This window comes from Calidris pugnax, unplaced genomic scaffold (genome assembly GCF_001431845.1).
Source record: "Calidris pugnax isolate Ruff unplaced genomic scaffold, ASM143184v1 scaffold38, whole genome shotgun sequence".
In the NCBI taxonomy this organism is placed as follows: Eukaryota; Metazoa; Chordata; class Aves; order Charadriiformes; family Scolopacidae; genus Calidris; species Calidris pugnax.
Window position 1 is genome coordinate 16,991,844 of NW_015090995.1, and position 19,710 is coordinate 17,011,553.

General features: G+C 37.0%; 1 long non-coding RNA gene across 1 annotated transcript in view; it reads right to left on the reverse strand.

Moving 5' to 3' along the window:
* LOC106895760 overlaps positions 1-7,426 on the reverse strand; it is a 129,106-nt gene extending 121,680 nt beyond the window's left edge. The window contains exon 1 of the long non-coding RNA XR_001413503.1: positions 7,334-7,426. This is a non-coding gene — a long non-coding RNA (uncharacterized LOC106895760). The remainder of the gene's footprint in view (positions 1-7,333) is intronic.
* Between the last annotated feature and the right edge of the window lie 12,284 nt (positions 7,427-19,710).

A 19,710-nucleotide genomic window follows, 5' to 3' on the forward strand; every position in this document is an offset into this window, starting at 1 on the left:
AAAGCGTAGAGGGGTCAAACCTGTGGGGATGAGCGGACAGGACAGGTGACCCACAACTGACCAACAGGGTATTCCATCCCATCTGCATCATGCTCAGTATAAATGCTGAGGGATCAAAGGGTCACTCTCTTCCTTCAATGGCCAATGTCTGAGGAGGACCCTGTTTGTTCGTCTGCCGATCCGAGTGTTCCTGACACCAGATCCAGAATCCAGCTCCTGTCCATCACCGAGTCCAGCCTGGGACTTTCCCCTGCACCAGCTGGTGATGTGATCGTCATCCTGGGAGCTTGATACGGTTTTGTATATACTGTATACATTTTTATTTTATTTTATTTTATTTTTTTCTCTTTTCTTCTTCTTATTATTTCATTATTTATTTATTTTTTCATTAAAGTAGTTTAGTCTTTTTCTAAACTCAAAATTTTTTTTTATCCCCCTCTTCCTCTCCTCTCTTTTCCTTAGCGGGGGGAGGGAGGGGCCATCTGTTGTTCTGGTTGGTCAATTCGGTCAAAACCATGACACCAGCAAAGATTTATTTACCTCTCCTACTTGCAGAACATTCAGCTACTCACTACCAAGAACGAAGAAGCTATGATGCAAGATTTATGCAGCAATAACAAGAGGATTTGTTAGCATGATTCTGATTATTCTGTAATGAAAGTCTAATGAAACTAATAAAGCTTTATCACGACCTGCAGGGATCGTACCAGAAGCCAGACAGAATATTTGAATTAGGTTGTGGGAGGTCTTCAGAAAGTCAAGAGAGGAGCAGGTGCTGAACAAAGAAAAACGTGCTAATGTAGAGGCAAGGATATGTAATGATAGGCTGCATTGGCAGTTAAGCAGAAAACACTATTTATATCAGTGTCTTTTGGTTTCAGCTATCTTGCGTGCCATACCTAAGCTTTTAAAGGGCACTGAGAAGTTTTAGATTAATTTGGCACAACTCTTCTGTATTGTTGGCTTTGGACAAAATGCTTTCTTCTCAAGAGTTTGACATTAACAGGCACACAGTTTAGGATTTTTAATTCCTATTGAAGAATCACATTTATTACATGGGTGGGGTGGGTATTAATGAATGAATGAATTTGATGTCTTTAACTTGCCCGTAATTTCTGGTTTTTATCAAATATTTTTCATCACATATTTTTCTATTAATCTGGTCAAGATTCTGTCTACCTCTGTAGCACCACAGACCATCCTTTTCAAAACCAGTAATACATAAAGAACCGTACCACAAATATGCTTTTCATTATCCAGTCATTAAAAAGCTGTTATTCAGCATTCAAGTGTTCTTTAGTTGATACTGTAGAGTGTTTTCTGAGAGATTCAAACCAATTTCATAACAACAGTACATTGATTTTCCTCTCTTACACTTCAAATTTCTTACTGTGAAACAGGAGAATGCTTCCTGTTTTCAGGTCTACAGACAGTCAACAGCTTACTTTTAACTCCTGAAACAACTGTGAATGTCCACCACTCTTAAAAGCTTACTTCACAAAGGGCAGACCAGCGTTTATGAACCCACACAAAATTAGTGCAATACAGTCCCTGGATTCTTCCCTTACAGAATTCATGCTGGTTCCTGAGGAAGCCCATCAAGACTCTCCTGAAAGCCTGAAAAAGCAGGCGATGGTCCTCTAGCTCACTTCAAACTCTGCAATGTAGTACTGCCTTCATCCATCCTGCTCCCCCTTTGCAGGGCCAGGGGAGATGCAGTACTAGTGCAACGAGTTCCTTGCTTCCCCAGAACACAGTCCTTAAAACACACCTTCTACTCTTCAAGCTGCTACAGCATTCACTTACTCATTTTTGGCTCTGATCTACTTAAAAATACTTCCCACTTGAAATTCCAGTTAGTATTATCAGCAAAAAAAGACAACATAGCCAATCAGGCTGTTTGCCCACAACTGAAGTTCCCAAATAAGCTTGCAATAGCTAATTAAATACAATTAGTGCCTGTCACACAGAAGAACCACCTGAAAGCTATCCAGAAGAGTCACTCTACAAAACCATAAACAAAACACTTATTATAAAAACGGCTGTATTTCTTCTGTCTGCATGCTGCTGAGTCTTTTGTTTATAGATCCAGGTACCATGACATTATTAGTAGAAAGCAGTTGGGAATCAATCATCTTAAATTTGTTAACCATTCCCTGCAACTTGTTGTAATGAGGAGCCACTAGTGAGCTATGTGTATTTAGTCTATTTAGATTACAAATAATAATTTTCAATAAAAAATAGATTGATGGAAATCTTAAGATTTAGTTAAATAATCATTCTCATCTGAATCAACAGAAAGCAGGTGAAATATTTTATCTCATGTTGAACATGTTGGCACTGTCCAAAGTTTACAAGAAGTGGTATCTATATATCTAAAGAAATGAAGCAATCCTTAGTTTAACTCAGAACAGACGGGTGCTCTCCTGGACAGAGAAGATCATATTTCAGGATAAAACACCAAACCGTCTAGACTCTGAAAAACAACTTGAAGTGAAAAAACAACTGTAAGAATTAATAACCTCTATGAAGAAAGGAAATCTAGAAGGGTGTTATAAGAATCTTGAAGGGCAGCCTATAAAGCCATCCTCTGATGACAGCAGCTCAAAGGAAATTCTACCTTACACATGAATTCCTTATAAAGGCTTCTGAATTGCGCCTGTCCAACAGATGCAACTGAGGTGCACAAAGACTGAAGGCCTGGCTGTTTTGTCAGTGAGTCCACTTCTGATATAACCTCGGTGTAATTTATTCAAGCACAATTCCCCTCATTTCATCACATGTATCTTTCATACACCTTTTTAAGTGTAAGTCTGGGGTGTTTTGTAACTTGGTTTTGTGGTTTGGTTGGCTGGGCAGGGGTTTTTGCATTTTATTTTAGTATAACTTAATATACTTATATTAGTGTAACTCTGAGCCTAATTTCCAAGGTTTTAAAGTCAGAGCATTGGGTACCTTGATAAATGTTTCACTTGTGTAGCCTATTTTCTGCTGTATCCTAAGGGCAGAAGAATGGGCCCTATTTCACCTCCACTGGGCAGACAGAGAGCTGGTGCAGCAACCAGGAGTACGTGGGAGGGTTCTCTGTGAGAATGTGTCACAGCCACTTATTAATGCCCTGTGTGCTATTCCCAGAAACAGGCTTTAGCAAGGCTGAAAAAACATCAAAGTGACCTGAAAACAAATTATTTAAAGATACCTTTAAAGTTTAATATAATTTATTTTTTAAATTGTTTAATGATTAAATACTTATTAAGCAAATAATTTAAAAAATTGTTAAAAATATATGTACTCCATTCCACAGTGTCTGTTCCTGGCCCAAAGACTGCTAGTTTCTTACTGCTTCAAGGTTATGCTATCTTCATTTAAGAATAATGCCAGCTCAAAGAAGATGAAAAGGGAAAGCAACTGGATCAGATCTTACTGTATTTCCCATAGATAGTTGGGGTTGGGTTTTTTTGTTTGGTTTGGGTTTTGTGTTGGTTGGTTGTTTTTTGGTATTGGGATTTTCGAGGTTGGATTATTTTTGTTTGTTTGGGGGTTTTGGGGTTTTTTTTTGGTTGGTTGGTTTTGTTGTTGTTGGATTTTTAGTTGCGGTTTTGTTTTTTTTTGCAGTGGCACATTATCTTCCCTGCAGGTGCATCTGCCATAGAGGACTCTTGGTTGCTAGGCAGTGAGTATCCAGTTTGAAGACTTTATCGGAAACGCTCATCTCAAAGCTACACTAGGTCAAGTGATAGCCTCACACCCACTAGACAACAGTTGAAAACAAGCCAACAAGTAGCTCAGGCCCAGACCAAGCCCAGAGAAGTCCCAAGAACCTGCACTGGCAGGTCGCTACAAGGCATATTACTGCCTGCTACTAATGGAAAAAACATATTTACCCTATCCTCAGTACTGGGTACAGTTTTGGCCTCCATCTCAATAAGATAGAGTGGTGGGAGACATGAGCAGCTAAACTGATCCAAGGGGAATGGCGCACAGTTGCCTTTACAAAGTGGGGTTGAAAGGCAAGATCTCTTCCATCTGGAAAGGAAAAGGCTGAAGGGTATATACATCAAACATTTTCAAAATCATGAAGGCAACATATCCATCCAAACACAGAACTGTTATTTGTATAATTCTGCACTACCAAAACACACAGTAAAGGGAATAAGTACAGATGTATCTAACATCCTTCATATATCAAGTAGAACGTAGAAGAACCATGAGGAGAATGGATAACCAAAAGTGACTAGGCTCACACAACTGCCCTAAACAGGATTAGCTTAAAATGCCACTGTTGGAGATCAAATATTGGCCTACGTGGACCACTGCACCCAGCAGGTCAGTTCTGTTCTTAACAATTCAAGCTGTATGAGAAAAAAGGGAGATGTCCTTGGGCTAAATATATTGTTCCTTTGCTACCAGGTCAACTCCAGACATTTCTTCCCTGTGGGATGATTCTGCTCTCCCATCCAATCACGGATGTGCCCCTGTCTCCTAACAGAGCTGTACAGGAAAGGCAGAAGCAGGCTGCTACTGCTGCCAGAACAATTAATATAGCCCATAGCCAAGCCCAAATTTCCTGACAGCAAAAAAGCCTGCAGGCTAGATTAACTGTATGCTCTAGAGTAGTTGAGCTGTTGGTGAGCATCACTGAAACTGTAGACCACTCAAACAGGTTTATCCTACGTAAGGGCAGAGACCTGGACCTACACTTGTCAGAGAACATATTCTGCAGTGACACTTAATTCAAAGGTTGATTAAACAACTTCCCAAGGACCAACTAACTAAGAATTGCCTTGGGTATGCTGGAGTTAATGTCGATAAACTGTGAAGGCCTTGTTAATGAGAGAGGTCTGTGTTAATCACAGTAGTAAACAAACAGCTCTTAGCCTTTGTAGGATCACTCCCACAAATACACTGCTGCTCACAGGGGAAGAAAAACAAAAAGCCACTTTTTCTCATCTCCAAAGGAAATATTTAAATGCTCAGAAGCTCAGCTCACTTCACTGTTTAACTTTATCTTACATGCAGTGCTCACTTTTTCATAGCACGAAACTATCCCCAACTTGAATTATACAAAATATACCTGCATATTTTCCTAAGTATAATTATACATTTTCTTTTCCTTATCAATATTTCGTTCTTCTAAGAGAAATTTGAGCAAGAATAAACAGGATACACTTTCCTTTGCCAGTGATAAAACAGTCATTTTAAAAAAAATGAGTTACTGAACTACAGCACAAATCAGTCCATTCTTACTTTACTTATTAGGTACACTAAGTATTTGCAACCTTCACAGCATCCAAGGAGAAACAGCTCCATCTAAAGGTTAATTGGCTGCATATTCTCCTGCCTTGTGTTTTCCTTTTTCACATTAGCTATGTCACAAGTATAATGAAAAGCAGTAGCAATAGTATGTTTATAGAAGTTATAAAGAGAAGGAGACAGAGTGGAAGGCCATGTCCTATGGCTGTGGGGGATTTCCCTACCTGAACAGAAACCTGACACCAGAAGACTGATCAACATTTTGTTCTTCCTTTGAATAACCTCACACATTCATCCTTCTCAGTTTACTTATGTTTTCGTAGTCCTCCCCTGTATTAAATGACTTTTGGTTTGCAGCTTACAATACAGTATCACACACAGTCTTCAATTTTCAAGCAATTTTACCATGAAAACAAGAATTCAAAATCACTTTTAAGTGCCCTGTCTTTTAAAGTCATCCAAAAGCTTCCTATCCCTCCTAAATGTTATTGACTTGAATGGAAGTACATCTCAGAAAGAGACCTTTTACTTGCAAATATCTGATAATTGTTATTGGAAAATATTCAGAAACATATTCCTAGCTGTAGGCATGCTCATATCTAAAAAAAAATCACAGTTTAAGAGAATGCCACATTCATCAAGCAATATCTTTTTACTCATCCTTATAATGGTACCATGAACTTAATTCTCAAGAGAGTCTAACTGCATTTCTCAACATCAAACCTGGAAAGTTACCTTTTACTCCTCATTTCACAGTACAGTGAGTTAGCCATAGCTAAGAACAAAATAGGAAGTTATTTTATATAACTTTGAGAATATTCTGATTAAAGCTTTCTAAATTTTTTTAAGCTTTCATGTCTGTGTAATCCTGAGCACAATTTCTGCACGCTGTCAAAGCAATAGCTGTGTTTTAATAAAGGTAGGCATTCAGCAAGGATGAATTACTTTGGGACTGCAGCCATAATTACAATAATAATTGGCATTAAGTTAACAATTACGACAAAACCTAAGCTTTTCAGAGCCGAAATCAAGAAGCGTTCATCATGGCTATGCAGTGTTTATTGAAGTGTATTGAATGTTCTTAATCTAGATAGAGCATTAGAAACCAGAGAGAAAAAACATGATTATATTCTAGGTAGCAAAATATTCTCAGGGGATACAGTTATGCTTAAAACAAATTCAGCAGTACAAGTTTTGATTCCAACCTGAGATTTAACCATACTTCAGCTATATTCAAGAAAAGGACTGCCTTGGATCTACTTCTGACTTAACTGCAGTACCATTTTATTCCATAATTTCTATAATAATGCTGATAAAATATATCTACTTGCTATAATTTATTCAACATAATTTAGAAAATAGTAAATTGAGAAATAACACAGCCAATAATGAAAGTTCTCCTGCACATTTCCTTATTTCCTTGGCTGCATGGAATGAAAAAGACTACAAATCCAATCATTTAGGGAGTACTTAAGCTTTCAAGCTAGCAGAGTCTTTTTTTTTTTGGCTTTTTTTCCTTTCTTTTTTTTTTTAACTTTTTTTTTTTTAACATCATTTTTTACTGGTCCCCACAGTGTCACCTTCCCAAGTCCATTCCTTCTCTTAATCCTGTACCACAGCATCAGATTCTTACAATCTGATCTTATGCACCAGACATCACAGTAATTCCTCTTCATCTCATCTCTTCTGGGAGACAACTGGCTTTCTTTTTAACATAGGGACTGAAATTTTACATCTAATGAAGTCTACTTACACTATAAATTTCCTATTGATTAACCATAATAAGGATAATAGCAGCACCCAGAGGCATCTAGAAGAGTCCAGCGGGACTAATACCAAACCAGATACAGAGAACAAGACGGAAAGCCTTGTAAGATTCTCCTGTGATTCTCTTAAATGCCTTACTCAGCCCTTTTGCAAGTTTATTCATTTAGCATTCAGAAGACACTTCCTGTACGTCATTTTGGACTATTCTACAGAGGCAAAAAGGTACGTAATTTAGTACAGATATTTCCCATTTTTACCACGTCCACCTGCAGCACTGTGATGGTTTTAAATGGAATTTTAGTTACAGACTTACCGATATACACCGTATTTCCAGAAAGAGAACCAGGAATGACACTGTATCATCCTAAGGGAAGTTGGTCTCTCTTCTGACTAAAAGATGTAAATTTGTTGCTAGTAGTAGTAATAGTTTTCAGGTGACAGCATTTCAAGATGTATAACTGCAAACATCTATATTAAAAAAAAAAAAAAAAAAGAAGTCGTCAACCAAAATACCAATCCACATAATTTTTTTATTTTTTTTTTAAGAAAACACGAAATTCGGGGTTTGGGTTTGTTTGGTTTTGTGGGGGTTTTTTCCCACATTTTTCTTCAGTTTCTGTTCCATGACGGAAGGCAAACAGCACAACAACTGTCTTTACAGGGCTCCCCACACAGACTGGACTTCATCCTGCTCACATGATCTAAGAACAGACCTATGCTGCTGGGTCAGACCAATCACCCACTTAACCCAGTACCCTGTCTCCAACTAACAGTAGCACAGCAGAGAAATAAAGGTTGAGGACACCTGGCACCTAAATTCTCATCCAAAGCTTTTACACATAACCAAAATACCTTCTTCAAAAATATCAACAAACAAAACAGAACAGACTACTGATTTCTTAATAAACAGTATCAGTAAATTTCCTTTCATATTTCAGAATTTATCTAGGTAATTCCAACGGACTTTTATACCAGCTATCACTGGTTCTTGTTTTGTCCCTTTGAAAAATAATACTTGGTTCACATCTTTTTTTGCACAGGACTCAATACCTTCAGTGGCAGTTCTACAATGCTTGTGATCGAATAACCCTCAGCAAGGAACTAACGTGGCCAGCCTCACCTTTGCATTACACAGAAATTGTAACCCAGTGTAATAGTATGGAAGAGGGACAGGGACAATGAAAGCAAAACAGTTTGTTGATCTGATTTAATCTCTTCTCTGTATCTACCACACAATGTCCGAGACCAGTTCTGGAAACGTCTGCTTAATCTATGATAATGCTTTTCACTGTAATCTTTCTGCTGGTTGGTGGGAGTATGAAGATGGCAAAAGCAAGTATAGTGAAGACTGGGTTGTTGCTTTTCTTCCACATATTTTCCAAATACACGACAAAGCCAAACTGTAATCCTACCACATCAGGAACAAAACCGTACGCATGCTTTATGCCCATCTCTGTATCCCCCAATTCCACCAATGGCCATTTTGCAGCAATCAGTATAGGTGGCCAATAAATGCTAATTATCTTTTGTATTAGCTGTTAAGCATTAAAAAGTATTTTACCTCTAAATTTATTTATTGTTTTATTGGCAGAAAGCCCAGCCTGAATACCAAAAATTGGCACAGGGAAAGGAGGGTTGGCATTGATCAAGATGTCTCATGAAGATTTTCCAATAAATACAATTCTAACTTAAAATAAAATACTTCAAAGCATTCTTCTGTATCTGTTGGATTTCTGTGTTCAAAGAAATCCTTTTAAAAAAAAAAAAAAGTATTTCAGAGACAACATACCCTAGAGAGTTTTTCCAGAGACTGGTATGCTTGCTTCTGTTATTGTTCATCAATTCTGTAGAAATATTAGTAGCTATGGTCACAGTTTGAAGCGTGACCTGCAGTTTTTCTTCTGTCAAGGGCAGGAAATAATCTCGATGCCATACTAGCAATAACAGGAATCCTGATAGCTTAAATAAAGTTTCCACTCTCCCTCCACACTTTCAATTTCCTTTAGATTTCACAATTAGTCTGACCCATCACTGAACTGGAAGTAGTGGCTCCACGTCCCACTTGGTTCTGCTACAACCTAATTAGATTAAGCCCCAGCCAGGCCCCCCAGCAAGCGCACGGGAGGGCGAATCCTCACTTACTGCCCCCTTTACCGCTGGCAGCCTTGGCCAGCCTCCCCACAGCCCACAGCTGGAGGCCCTTCTAGCCTCATAGGTCAACCAGGAGAGACAAACTTCAAGATTGGCCCACGCAGAAAAGGTTCCTCTATCACATCCTTTTTCCCAGCACAATGTATTTTACAGAAATGTTTTTTAGGTTGACAAAGGCGTTTATGCCGTAACTATTGAGATGTGTTGAAGGGTGCAACAGCCAATGCCTACAAACCCAAAGTCAGTTGTCCAGGAGGGAGCACTGCTTTCCTCCCTCCATCATCCCTCATGTAGGCCAAGCCAAACCATAACATTATAAATAACTTCTTTCCAGACCCCCCCCGCCCTGACTCATGCAGGCCTGCAGTATAATTCCCCAGCTATCTCAATAGGGTGCCATGTAATCCAGTAGTCTTAAAAGTAAGTCCTAAACCATTTGAAGCTTCATGAATAAAAGGCTGTAAGTATTTTAAAGCTTTATAAATCAAAAACTAGTAATGTGTTCTAATGCTCTTAAAATGTTTTATGGAAGAAAATAAAAAAACCCCATTTTTTCAAAATATGTATTTTTTCATTTTACAAGGAAATGATTGTGAATGACAAAGATTTATATTGGCTACAACACAATGTAGACAATTACGAAGTGAAGCACTATAACATTATAGGAATAAAAACTGAGTAACTGATTACTAAACAGTAAGATTAATCAACTCTTATTTGTTTAATACAAGTTCACAGTCTGATCCCACATACAGCCATGTACAGACTGCATGCATTTCGTCCCTCTAAAGCCACGTTCTTAAATGACATCAACTCCCGTGCTATTATAATAAATCCTATTACTAGGACCTAGACAATATAAAAAAAAATAAATTACTGTATCTCAGAAAATATTTTATTAGGGCTACTCCTGTTAAACCTAAACATATGCATTTGAGGTTTTGTGTCTTACTTTGAATAAAAAATAATGTGTTGTTTTTTAAACTTGATTTTTAATAAAATTATTTCTCTTTAAACAGTCATCTAAAAATTCTTCATACAACACTCACGACTACATTATCTATTCTTAAAAAAAAAACCAAAACACAAAACTATTAAAATAATCTCTGAGTTAGGTCAGTAACAAATTGCAAGATCCTAATATTCTAACAAAAAATACTATTCAACTGCTTTGAGGAAGTAATTTTCCACTTGTTTAAGCATCAGGTTGATGGAGATTTAAATGTTACAGTTACTACAGAAAGATAATCTGGAATTCCTTCTCTCCTGCAAACAAGGCCAAAGTGGGAGATTTGCAATATGCAATTAGTATAATGTACATTGGCTAGAAAAATAACAACTTGGTAAATGAAGGTGCTGAGCATCAGCCAGGAAATATTAATACTCTGCACATAATGAGTGCTACAATTGGTCAAAGTACTTGTAATCAGTAGTAAGAACTGTCAGAGAAGTATATAAATACTGTTTTAGTCTTAGTTCAAAGGTAGACAGTCCACTAAGATGAGTAATTTTCACCTGATGTTAGATTTGTATCAGATTTTTATTTAATAGATTATTCTCCTGTGAATTTACTACCCATTCCAGAGATCACATTATTTTAAGTTCTTTAAACAGCTTTCTTCTCTTTTGAAAACACGAACAGATTTGCTTCTACAGAAAAATTAATTTGGGCTTTGCCAGTGGATTCATGCTTCACTTTATTATTCCTTTTTTAGGTCTCCTGCTGGTCCCACACTGAGTTAAAGAACCTTGATTTTTATAGACTATTCAACTGCAGTGAACAGCTAGCATACTGTGCACACAGTCTGCATAAAACATTCATACGTCAGAATTAGGATCTTACACTAAATCCTTTATTTGACTTCAGGATGTCTTTTCTCCTCAGAGACTTAACAAATGTTAAATATTTTCTTTGGAGTACCTCAAAAAATTCCACATGCAATCGGTTCAATCTGCACACTGATTCATAATCAAGATAATATATGGACTCATATTCCCTTGTCTTCTTACTTGTAGGGCAATAGGAAATCATCAGAATTACACTGTACATCGCAAGCCTGTAGGGATATTTTTTCCCCCTCCTCTTCAGAGTTTTGAGTAAAAGTAAGCAGCTTCTGCATTCACAAAAAATTAGAGAATAACTCTTCATTACCTTGAATATAGAAATCAGAGCAGCAGAACAAAAGTGGTACTATAGGAAAGTAGAATCTTAACAAAGGATATCATCCCTTAAGAAACAATAAATCAAGACAGAGAAATTAAACACCTCCTAGATGTAGCATCTTACTCTTCAACTGCTGTCTAGGCACTCCATCAATTCTTGGCTATGTGTCAAATACAAGTACTGCCTCTACTTTAAACAGAATCCTTAAAGAGATGTGTTAATCATTACTGTTCCCTCTATCATGAGTGAAGAGACAATCATCATTACAGTATCAAAATACTTGAAAAGGTAGCTAGGATGTAATCATCAGATACAATTTCCTACCCTAAAGAAGGAAAGCACCTTTTAGGCACTATATCTTACTATATCCCACTACAGGACTTCCAGCTCTCTGGAACCTACTCAAACCTTATTTTTGAAGTGTACCCAACCATGCCAAGTTAGACCTGACCACACCCCAAACAGTACTTTGGGGATGACTTCAAATACTTCTTAAGTAAGAGTTTTCCATCTGCAGACAGATCACTGATTCCTGAGAAAAATTATTCCCACATTGCACCTTTAAATTTTTAATATACATTTTTCCACAACAACAACAACAAAATACTAGTCCAACCACCAGAAAACCCCATGAATATTTCCAATGTATTACTTGGGTTAAAAAAAAAATTAAATAAAAATGTTACTGAGGACTACTTAAACATGATGAAATTTTACCTGATCCAATATGGTTCGCTTGATAAAGGAAAGCCAAATTCAAAAGGCATCACGTCCCTACAAAGAAATGCTGAAAATCACAGCCGGCTTTAATACGCCTCATTCACCTAAAGTTTGTGTATTTAATCACAAAAACTGAGAAAACAACAGGGAGAAGCCTGGTTTGAATTATTTCCCATTTTACTAGGTTTTTCACTGAATTTCACTGAATTTCTAGAGTTGGAAGGGACCATAGAGATCATCTAGTCCAACTCCCCTGCTGAAGCAGGATTGCCCAGAGCTAGAGCATGTTACTCAGGACTACATCCAGGCGGGTTTTGAAAATCTCCAAAGAAGGGGACTCCACAACCTCCCTGGGCAGCCTGTTCCAGGGTTCCGTCACCCTCACCGTGAAGAAGTTTCTCCTCATATTTGAGTGGAACCTCTTATGTTCCAACTTGTGCCCGTTGCCCCTCGTCCTCTCGGTGGGAACCACTGAAAAGAGTCTGGCTCCCTCCTCCTTCAACCCTCCCTTGAGATACTTGTAGGCGTTGATAAGGTCTCCCCTCAGCCTTCTCTTCTCCAGACTAAAGAGTCCCAGCTCTCTCAGTCTCTCCTCATAAGGGAGATGCTCCAATCCCTGAATCATCTTTGTAGCCCTACGCTGGACTCTTTCTAGTAGTTCCCTGTCCCTCTTGAACTGGGGAGCCCAGAACTGGACACAGTACTCCAGTTGTGGCCTCACCAGTGCAGAGTAGAGGGGGAGAATGACTTCCCTTGACCTGCTGGCTACACTCTTCCCTATACAACCCAAGATACCATTGGCCTTCCTGGCCGCAAGAGCACACTGTTTACTCATTGCCATTTTACTGTCCACCAGGACCCCTAGATCTTTCTCTTCAGTAGTTGCCTCTAGCGGGTCCACCCCTAACCTGTATTGGTGCCTGACATTCTTCTTCCCCAGAAGAAGAATTACTGCTTTGGAATCAGTCAAGGGGAAAAAATATTAATATATTATACAACAAATTATTGCTTCATCTAACTTCTGGGAAAAATGAAAGAGAAAGATACTGTGGCTGCATTACAGAAAGAAATAGTGAAGATCACTGCTTTCTCTTTTCTCCCGGCACTGATGTCCAATGGCACAACACTAAGAATGCCAACTCTGCAAAGTATAAATTAACCGATTCAACTTTGAGTGTGGGCACACCAGATCCACTGCACTAAACTCAATGTTTCACTGCAATTTCATAGAAATATACACAATCAATTTTCATTTAACAGACAAAGAAAAGCGAGCTGGCCTAAGGGGCTCAGAGAAACATGAGGAGCACTCCAGCAAGTTAAGGCCTTGAGCTTAACATTTCCGTCTTTGAATGAAATTTGCTTTCAGTCCATTAACCTTCATTTTCTGAGTTTTTCCAATATAATAGCAAATATATCAAATTTTATTGCTGCCCAAATCTTACCTATGTCTCAGGGGTAGGGGGAGCCCTGAGCTGCAGCTAAGACTACTTCAAGTACCAGAGGCTGGAGATTCAGCACTAGCTAAATATACATTTTCTTAATTTAATACATAAACAGATGTTATGTTTAAACTTCTTTAACTAGATACTGCTTACCGTGAAACCATGAAATTATATTTTGGGTTTCAAACATACAGCAAATACTCTTTAAACAAAGCAAGCAAATAAATCAACCTAGAAACACTGTTTAAATAGTTTAATTTATCGAATATGCCAGGAAATGGGAAAGCAGGCATTTATGACTATAGAAGGCTTTGAAGTTGGTAATTAAAATTAAGCTTATAGACTTAAGATTCCTCTCGACTAGGTAGCAGGTGAAGAAGGCTTTAAAAAAAATCATTACTGCACTGGGCAGTTACATCTGGTTTTGTTATTTAGGTCCAAGTCATTAAAAGACCTGTTTATGCAATGAATGGGTAAAGTTACTCTTCAATTATGAAGGCATCCAAACAGGACAGCATTTGCTTAATAAACAGGACCAAGCCACTCCTGTTTATTAAACAGGAACTGTGAAGAGACAGGGAATAGCAAATAAAGTAGCGGAATCAACATAATAGATATTACCAGTTACAATATAATTATATATCTGACAAATTTTTCTGTGTTAAACTTGTATTAGAGAACTTATCTCTTCACCATTCCAAACACATTTTGCAACCAAGCTACTGAGCAAATTTAATTTTCTTTGTCATTGTTCTTTTTAATGCACTGTCTCCGCTGATGGCTATTCACTCCGTAAAAAGTCAACTACAGCCAAAAGAACAAGATTAATGGAAACTTCCCTTGATCTATTTTACAATAAAGGTGGAGCAGTAAATTACACACAAAACTCAATTGCTAAGTCATAAAAGGAAAATAATACTCTTCATACTCATCAATGACATCAGCATTAATCATACAATAAAGCACAGTAAAAGGTTTAATTAGATACCAAAGAGAACTCTTTAGACATACAGGATCAAAAGACTAACATTTGTAATGATATCAAATGTTGTTCATTCAAGCTTGATTCTTATTTTATAATACAGACAACATCCTGCTCTATGCAAACTGTCATTTCACTTTTAATTGGTTACCAACTGTACTTCAACTCATTGTGGAGATTTTAGGTTAGAGACCCCAAATCCAAGCTTATGTTTATTGAACATCATCATTCAGATCAAGGTGGAAAAAACCCCATAGTTTTCTAACAAAATGAAAGTGCCTTCCCACCCACCCTCCCCCCAAGAATTGTTGCTGAGTTGGCCAGTTGATCAACCTAATTTAATTTTTCCTTTGTAGCTGAGATGACAATCTACTTGAGAAATTTAACCTACTGGCATTTAGGAATGCCAAAATAAAATGTGTCTGCCATCATTATAACTACAGGGCTACAATCAACTACTATGTTATCAATTTTTGACTTCTGACAGCATTTCTCCTTTTTAAAACATGCTTTGTTCTGAGTATGAATATAAGTACACTAACCATTTTTTCATTACTATTTTCTTTACTCATTACCAATGAGCCTAAAATCAAGAGCTTCCATCTTTCAACACAGTAACATAACTATTATTTTTAGAAGCACATTATCCAGTAAATTCCATAAAAGTGATAGTAGCTATCATGTAAAAGGTCCAAGACAACCCACTTTCCCAGTACTGTGTCCAGTCACTTCTACTAAGGCTCTCCATCTAGAACAGAATAGGAGCAACTGGATGATCTACTGCAGAAAAAAAAAATTCAACAAGGAAAACTTCAAATGACTTCACACAATAATTCAATCTATTTAAAGCCAGTGTCATTCCTTTTCATATCTTCTTCAACATTATGGCTTGGGAATGACGGTGTCTTGCTCCCCTCTCCATTATACAGTATCTGTAGCTGCCAGCTAAGACAACCACTATAATCCTGCATCAGTGAGTGCCTCCTAGAAACTATATCCTCTTCTAAAAATATGATGGACTTACTGACAGACTGTAAAATATGAATCCAATTTCCATTTAATCAGTTCTAAGGGACCCAAAAGTCAGAACATGAGGGGCTGGAAATTGATAACATGAATACTTTTCACACATGTCATTAATTTAAAATCATTGTCAAGTCAGTAGCTACTACTAGCTGTCATATCATCTATCAGAGGGTTAGTGGTTGCGTATCACTGCTCGTAAGACACACATTCTTCACTTCTAAGACTATGAAATGCTACAAAGATGGCTTTTCCACCTACAAAACAGCAAATAACTAAAGAAAAGTAAAAAATTGGTTATTTCTTGGCCTTTCTTCAGGTTTTACATGAGACTTATTTCAAACAAAATTAAACAGCCAAAATGGTTTTCTGCTCTTTTTTTCTTCCCTCCTCACGAAGGTCATGACTGCACGTATCTGCAGAAACCGTCCTTATGTTTATTAAATTAGTGGCTTGTACCTCTGCAGCAAAGAAAACTTACCAAGCCTTGTCTCACTACTGAATGCATTTTTTAATAGTCTGCCAGAAAATACAAATTACATGGGAATCCACCTGGTCTTTACCATCTTTGCCCTCAGCTGGCACATTTAATTGTCTTACAGGCAGACTACCTGGTATTTTGTGTCACAGTAAACTTTCACTATGACCTGGCTTCCATAACACTAATCTGGATTTGTTGAGGAGGTGGCTTATAGAAATTTAGCTACAACGAGAAGGGTAAGAGACATAGCAGAGAGGGTAAGAGACGTTGCAGAGATCATTTATCAGCTAAACAAGCCATCATTTCTGTCTTCCTAAGACTAATTATGAAACGGCAGTTTTTAAATAGATCATGGAAAAAAAATCATCAAACATTCCAATTTGACAGTCAAACTTCCAACTTCCACAGATAAAGAATTATGTGGAATAAAGCACAGGCCATCAAGTTTCCTATTGCAAAGAAAAGGTTCAAAGCACTTCAGCTCACCATTAAAGCTCAAACTAGCAGAATTTTTGTCTGTGTTTTGTTTCTTTTGCTAGCAAGCCAGTGACTCCTTTTGCCCCCATACTAGTAATGTCACATCTTTTTGAATTCTAAATTAACTTTATTAAGCACAAGTCACTGCCCTGAGAAGAGCCACACATATGTACTAGAAGAACAGCAGATCACAGGACACTGCAAGTAAGTCAGGTTTGATGCTAAGGTTGCAGAAGGGACTCTAGCAGTCCTAAAAAGCTCAGCTGGTGACATCTGTAAATGGTATGCATGATGAAGGTAAGGAAGAATAAAAATCACCATTTCAATGCTGTCAGAAATTTTGTGTCTAAGCTTTACATTCCTCTAACTCCAACCTTAACATAATGGAACAGAAGATAAAAGCAGGCAAAAACTCAATTTGACAACAGGAAAGTGTTTCATAGTAACAATGCTCTGATACTCTCTAATTTGGCATTGCTGTGCTCAATATTTTCATTTTGCATTATTCAATATTGACTTTTATTTTATCACAGGCTGCATTGTTTCAAGACCGTCAGAAGTCCCATTTTTCCATCTTTACAGAAATTTTTCCATCTTTTATTCATCTTTTTTTGTCATTATGTCCCACAGCAAAACATGAAGCACTATTTCATTAGTTTGCAGATGCAGAGACAACGTGCTCTCGGGACTCTTTACTCAACTCCTGTAAAGATACCTCAAGATCACAGAGCAGGTAAGTTTCAAAAAGACAAAGAAGAACAAAGATCTGTAGTTTTATAGTATCTCATCCACTCCATCTCAAGATAACTAAGGAAAAACTGTATTTAGATGTATCCAGGGAATCAGACATAACTTTAGTCATGGACAAAAACACCTACAGTAACTGTACACCAATTCTAATCATTGATTTTATACACTTTTTTATAATACTAACAGAAAGACTGTAGTTCCACCATAAAAGATAACATTATTTTCCCCAAAAACCATGCAGAGTATTTTTAACTTTTATCATAGAATCAGATAGAAATTATTGGCAACTCAAGATCTTCTTAAGTTAATTTAACCTTTCTTGTTCTTCACAAGGAAGGAGACTACTAACCAGCATCATAACTTCATGTTACTAGACAGCTTTATTTCCATTCATAGTGGAAAGCAGAAAATGAACAGATTTTTGGCACTGCGGCATATCAGTCTCCGAAGAATTCGTTTAAAAAAAAATTGAAATACATCATCAAATTTAAGGAGTATCACAACCAACCAAGGTGTGTGTAGATTTCCTTGTAAAGTGGTACTTAACTAGAAAAAAAAAAGACTCAGAAGTGCAATTGATAGCATCCTTTGCTTCTTAAGCATACAGCATAGGCTCCGTACTTTCAATCTCTGGAGAAAAATACCTGTATACTAGTTAAAATTTCAACTGTGGGGTTGGGGTAGGAAAAAGTGAGCCTTCTAGAACTGATTCAAAATAGGAACCGAGTTTTATACTATTTTCATGTTATCAATGCTGAAAGAAATTAAGTTTGCAGTAGTTACAGATTCATTTAGGTACAGATTATATACAAGTGTATATATCTACAGTATTTCTCTAAGTGTCTACTAAAGCCTTATGAATAAGACTGAAAACATAAAAAACAAACATGAAAAACAGATACTGTCAAAACCGTCCAGTACTTTGATAACTGACATAGCAGCAACGTAACATCTTAGGAGGGAATTTAATCTTACAAATGGATTAAAAATTTCTGACGTAAAAATATTATTGTAAGAAAACAGGGTTATTGCGTTAACCTACATACAAGGGCCAAAGACATTTTTGGTTGGTTTTTTTTGAAACTTCTCGATTCTATTATCTTTATCATAAAAACAATCTATACGAACATTATAATAGGAACCTATGGGAAAAAATTCACAACTACTTCAGAGAGTTTGGACTTATCTCCTGTACAACCACTGAAGTAGATCTGAGTTCATAAAAATTCCAACAAACCAGTACGTTTAAGTATTCAAGTCTGTTAGTATTTGAAATCACTGCTTCATTCTGAAACCGCAGGGTAGCCGACATTTCCTAGTCTCGGTGAAAGTTCTCAAGGGAAAAAAAAAAAAATCTTACTAAAGATATTATTGTATTTTAAGTAGCCCTTGATAACTGCTTTCCATGAGACCACCAAAAGATGAATGAGATTAATTAGAGGAGGGATTTTTGTTCTGGTTTTTTGTTTGTTTGTTTTCTGTTGTAGAACTGTTTTGACTGCAACTGAAAAGCTGTCTTTTGTGGGACACACATATAATATATTCTCTGTAAGAACTGTCAGTATACAAAATATTTTTTGCCTCTGATATTTCTTCATGCTGCACATTGGTTACAAATATGCTATTTACTTACCAATATATCAAAATATTTAATAAGAACTTGACTTTTCAAACACTGAATGTCAAGCATAAATAACGAAGTAGAGTATGTAAAGAAGCTATTTTGCTTTTTGTTTGTTTTGCTAGTCTTCCCTAACAGTATCATCTAGGCATCCAGCATGCATTATACTATGGGAATTTACAGCCTTAAACAATAATAACCACCCTCCCTGATTTTTGCAAATTCTCTTTTGTTTGTTTTAAGGAAACATTAGAGGAAATTATTTCTTACTGAGCATGGCACTAGCTAATTTAGCTCTCAACCCCAGCATACTGTCGAAGAGCTACTGTACAAGTTTACTACATTAGCCAGGCATTACTAATTACTTATTGCTCTAAGTGACTGAGGCTGGAAATACTGTGGTGCTTATAATGCCAGCTGATGGTTCTCAATACTTCATTTGTACAATCTGATTTTCAAATGGACCCACTAATGACAGTAGTTAATCTGTATTTCTCTAAATATAATAAGTTTTCAGTTTGGGAGTTTTCAGATATTTTTTTTTTATGCTGCTACTACTCAGCATCAGGGGAATTCTCTACACATATAATAGGTTTAGTAGCCTTATCTTTTACATCACAGTATTGCAAGATTGGTAACATCCTGTATAGATCAAACACAATATATTGAGGACCCACTGCAGAGTTATGGAAAAACATTGACAGAAAGCTGTTATACTTAACAAAGATTCCAGTAAAACATTACTTCACCAGCAGCATAAGGAATGGAAAAGCCTCAGTGGCTTGATTAAAGCTATTTTTGTAACAAACATAAAACATTGCTGCATTCTTTGAATTTTGGAATGGATGCCTTAAGGAAAGAGCACTGTCTATCAGA